A 6,011-nucleotide genomic window follows, 5' to 3' on the forward strand; every position below is an offset into this window, starting at 1 on the left:
CAATACTAAGTGCACCACCTAACGTTATAACTAGTTGCACCTAACGTTATTATTAGTTGCACCTAGGTGCACGAATGTTAACAAGGTAAATTACTTGCACTTAAAAGTGATATTACTTGCACTTTTTACTTGAAAATGTGTACCAGCTACTTGCACTTATATTATAACACATTTACTTGCACCAAAGTTCGAGTTATATGTTTAGGATCATGTGCGCATGCTACTTCCGCATGATCAATGACTCTCTTCAAAGAAATTCTATATGAAATGTCCATTTGAAAGCTCAAAACCATGCACTTGAAAGTACAAAAATGTGCACTTGAAGGCAAAAATTTTGCACTCGAAAGCAAATAGATGTGCAATTGATGAAATTTATGGTACCAAAAAGGAAGGTTATTCAACTTAAGTGTTATTAAAGCAATTACCCATACAAATCGTTTGTAAATTTCATAAATTTAATTAGAAATTTAGTTATATGTTATTGAAAAGAATGCACAAGATATAACAAATACTGTCCAGAATTGTGCACTTGAACGCAAAAAAATATGCACTTGAAGGCATAAAAATGTTCACTTGAATGCTAAAAAACATGTACTAGAAGGAAAAAAGGGTTCACTTGAATGCTAAGTATTTTTTTTTTTTTTTTTTACACAATAGTAAGACACACATACACTTGTAGGCATTAAATTGCGCACTTGAATGCATAAAGAGGATCAATAGAAGGCAAGGGAGGAAAAAAACACACTAAAAGGAAAAATTCGAAGGAAATTAATTGTGCACTCGGAAAACATGCACTTAAAGGATACAAAATGTGCACTTGAAGGCTAAAAACATGCACTAGAAGGAAAAAAGGGTTCAATGGGGAATGCTAAGTATTATTATTATTTTTTAACACAAAAGTAAAACACACATGCACTTGTAGACATGAAATTGAACACTTGAAAGCATAAAGAGTATCACTAGAAGGAAAGGAAAAAAAAAAAGACACTAAAAGGAAAAATTAGAAGAAAATTAATTGCGCAATCTTAGAAAGGAAAATATGCACTTGAAGGCACAAAGATGTGCACTCAAAGGAGAAATTAAGTACTGAAACAAATAGATGCACTCGAAGAAGAGAAATATGCACTTGAAAAAGGAAAAATGTGCACTCGAATACAAAAGGCAATCTGACTTACTCATAATTACAATTATGCCACCGTGCATTTTTTAATTAATATTCAATATGGGCTGTTGATTTGGAATACGTCTACGGTTAGCAATTGTGCGCATTTTTTACCTGTATAAGCATTTGTATTTGATCTAATACATACATACATACATACATACATACATACATACATACATACACACACACACACACACACACACACATATATATATATATATATATATATATATATATATATATATATATATATATATATATATGTGTGTGTGTGTGTGTGTGTGTGTGTGTGTGTATGTATAGGTTTATGATCAAGTGCAAAAGACTTTCCATGTAAAAAAAAGGGTGAGATCTAAGTCGTTCACTAGATATTTAAAATAAAAATTTTACATAAGCTTACGTGATCATTCTCAGCCATTCTCCTTCAATTTTCCTGTTGTGCGATCATTCCCAACCTATTTTCCTTCAATTCTGTTGTGGATTTCATCATATTCCATAATTCAATTCAATTCAATGGTCTTATACAGGTAAAAATAATTTTGTATAGATTGGTTCAACGCCTATGGTGTTCATCAGGGATTCTGAGTTTAATGGATGTTTAATTGATCCATTGTTTAAGGGTAAGAATATGCACTAGAAGCTAGAAGGAAAATGTGCACTTGAAGAAAAGAAATTATGCATTTGAAGAAGGAAAATGTGCACTTGAAGAAGATAAATTATGCACTTGAAGTAAAAATATATTTATATACATTACAATGTGCACTGAAACTTGAAGAAGAAAAATGTGCACTCGAAGAAGTGAAATTATGTACTTGAAGTAAAAATATACTTATATACATTACAATGTGCACTTGAAGAAGAGAAATTATGCACTTGAAGAAGAAAAATGTGCACTCGAAGAATGGAAATTATGTACTTGAAGTAAAAATAGATTTATATACATTACAATGTGCACTTGAAGAAGACAACTTATGCAGTTGAAGAAGGAAAATGTGCACTCGAAGAAGGAAAATTATACACTCGAAGTAAAAAAAAAAAAAAAGAAAGAAATACATTAACTTACATAAGTTTACCAAATAGCTCACGTGCGTTTTTTTTTTTTTTTTCAAATTTCACTCATTCTAGCAGTTGATCTGAATTTAATCAATGGTTGAGATCACACCCAATTTTTTACTTGGAGAAGCGTTTCGCATTTGATCCCAAATATAAGGAAGGGATCAGGTGCGGGATCCGCTTCACGTGCGGTTGTGCGGTTGCACGCACATTAAGCATTAAACTGACGCACTTTAAGTACACAACACATGAACATTAAGCACACAAACAAAACACCTTAAGAACACAAATCCACACACCTTAAGTACAAAATTCACGCACCTTAAGCACAAAACTCACGCACCTTAAGCACAAAATCCACGCACCTTAAGTTTTCAATAACTACTCACATTAAGCACAAACTCACACACCTTAAGCACAAGACTCATGCACCTTAAGCACAATACTCACGCACCTTAAGTACAAAACTCACGCACCTTAAGCACAAAACTTATGCACCTTAAGTTTCAACACTACTCACATTAAATACATACCCACGCACCTTAAGCACAAACTCACGCACTATAGGAACAATACTCACGCACCTTAAGTACAAAACTCACGCACATTACTCATTGCACAACCGCACGGAAAACCTTCACCCGCACTGGAACTTAGTTCTACACATACACAGACACACATATATAGGGAAGGGTTCAGGTGCGGGTATAGCTTCCCGTGCGGTTAGATCTGAACCGCTGATCAAATTTAGATCAGCGGCTCAAATCAATGAAAATTTATAAAAAAAAAAAAAAAAAAAAAAAAAACGCGCGCGTGTCTGGAAGAAAGAAGCATAAGCTAAAAATGGCGCACCTTAAGTGATAAAAACACACACCTTAAGTGTTAGATCTTAAGCACAAACTCACGCACATTAAATACAAAACACACACACATTAAGCACAACCTCATGCACATTAAGAACAAAACTCACGCCTTTAAATATTAACTCACAGACTTTAAGTTTCAACAACTACTGACATTAAGCACAAACTCACGCACATTAAGTACAAAACCCACGCACATTAAGCACAACCTCACACACATTAAGTACAAACCCCACGCACTTTAAGTATTAACTGACAGGCCTTAAGTTTCAACAACTACTGACATTAATCACTAACCTCACACACATTAAGCACAAACGCTACACACATTAAGCACAAACTCGACTCACATTAAGAACAAATCTCACGCACCTTAAGCACAAAAGTCCACACTTTAAGTTTTAACAACTACTCACGTTAAGCACAACCACATGCACATTAAGCACAAAACTCACGCACCTTACGCACAAACCTCACGCATCTTATATACAAAACTCACGCACATTAATCACAGATCCGCTCACCTTAATTTTGACCTAGATGCAAAAATTACAAAATTACCACCGCATTTTTTTTTTAAATTTTGACAATCCTGGACGTTGATTTAAACGAGATGAATGGCCTAGATTAAACCGCACAACCGCACCTGGGCACCCTAACCGCACCAGAACCTAATTATATATATATATATATATATATATATATATATATATATATATATATATATATATATATATATATATGAGTTAATCACCAATTTGGTCCCTCGACTATTGGACCAACTATATTATTATTATTATTATTATTATTATTATTATTATTATTATTATTATTGGTTTGTTATAGTTATGTTAGAGTCTCTAATTCTTTCTAGTTGTTCCACCTATTTTGGTGTTGAACTCCTTTATATAAGGTTGTACTCTTCTGCTTGTTATTCATTGAAATATACTGGTTATCTTTTCTCATTTAATTGGTATCAGACGACCATTATTCGATCCTATGGCCGATACGAATGAAAGCAACCCCACTCCCGGTGACTCCTCTAATCCGGCGACTCAGGTTGTGCCACAATCCGATCGCCGCACACCCAATGTCTTACAACAAGCACATCATTATGTGTCTATAAAGCTGACAGCCACGAACTACCTGTTCTGGAGAGCGCAACTAATCTCGTTCTTAAGAGGTCAGAATTTGTATAGCTTTGTAGATGGCACAAATCCTTGCCCGCCGGAGTTCATTCCCTCTCCGACGACTTCGTCCGCCACGCCGACGGTCAATCCGTTTCATACAGACTGGGTTCAGCAAGACCAGTCCATACTGAGTATGTTGTTTTCCTCCCTCGCCGATGAAGTTCTTTACCTCGCCATCGGTCAGTCAACGGCAAGAAGAGTGTGTGTTGCGATCGAGACAGCTTTGGGGTCTACGTCTCGATTGCGTATGCTTAGCCTACTGACGCAACAGCAAGGGCTTCATCAGGGCGACTCTTCGACGTCGGCATATCTTGGCCGTGCTCAAATCCTGGTGGAGCAGTTTGCTCAGGCCGTCTGGCCTATAGGCTTCGACGAACTCAACCTGCACTTGTTCAGAGGCTTACGTCCGAAATTCCGCTCGCTGGTTGCATCGCTCACCACCAAACGCGAACCACTTACCATCCCGGAGGTCGCGGACCTGCTCAACACCCACAGTTATCTCTTTCCAGAAGAAACCACACCACATGCTCAGCCATCATCGGCCTTACTCGCGCACCAGACACCGTCGATTCCCAGGAACACGCATGACGACGGTCGCGGCGGTGGACGGAATCACAGGGGTCAATGCGGTAGAGGTCAGCGAGGTCGGGGTGGTATCCGCTGCCAAATCTGTGACATACCAGGCCACACTGTCCTCACGTGTTACCGACGTTTTGAGGATGCTGAAAGCCAGCGTTAAGCCCATGCACAAGGCGGTGTCCGTCCTCAAGCTCATATGGCGTACACGCCACCGCCGAGTGATCACTCTTCAGCTCCCTTCTCCAATGTCTGGCTGCCAAACACGGGTGCAAACACACACGCCACACCTAATGTCGATGGCTTAGCAAGGGTAGAGCAATACTGTGGCGGTGAGTCGCTGCAGGTGGGAGATGGCACCTGTAACACCCCGTGTTACGGCCTTCAATCCCGGATTAATTATTTAATTAATCCCGTTAATAATAATTAAATATGATTTAATTCGGTTAGGGTTCCTTTAATTAATTAATAAGGTCCACCATGAACCGTGGACCCTTGCCTAAATTAGAGTCCTAAGCCTATTAGGAATAAAGAAAGTAAACCCTTTACCATTCAGATTCTAATTAGGAATCCTAGACCTAGTTATCTATTAGGAATAAAGGAAGTAGGCCTTTTACTATTCAGACTACGATTAGGATTCCCTTTAATTAATTAATATGGTCCACTATGGACCATGGACCCTTATCCCTAAAATAAGCCCTTAGTCCTATAAGGAATAGAATTAGTAAACCCATACCATTCAGACCCTAATTAGGAGTCTTAAATATATAAATAGGGATATAGGAGGCACCTAGATCTTTCACCACCACAATAAACGTTTCACCACCCCAAAGAGCTCCAAGAATCCCCTTAGAAGAAATCAAGAAAGCAAGAAAGCTTAAAGAAAGACCCTTCATAGCCAAGGAATTAATTAAGGCTAAGAGGTAACCCATGTCTCAACAAAACCTATTTTCATAGCTATGATTTCCCCGTAGGATTTCCCCATATTATTGTGTATTGATGATTTGTATTATTATTGATGGTTAATGGGATAATTCCATGGGTGATCTTGATGATGAGAGGTTCTTGATAATTAAGGTGTTCTTGATGATTATATGACATTCTTGATGATTGTATGATGTTCTTGATGATTGTAGGATGTTCTTGATGCTTATGTGATATTCT

The sequence above is a fragment of the Ipomoea nil genome, unplaced genomic scaffold, assembly GCF_001879475.1.
Source record: "Ipomoea nil cultivar Tokyo-kokei standard unplaced genomic scaffold, Asagao_1.1 scaffold1125, whole genome shotgun sequence".
In the NCBI taxonomy this organism is placed as follows: domain Eukaryota; kingdom Viridiplantae; phylum Streptophyta; class Magnoliopsida; order Solanales; family Convolvulaceae; genus Ipomoea; species Ipomoea nil.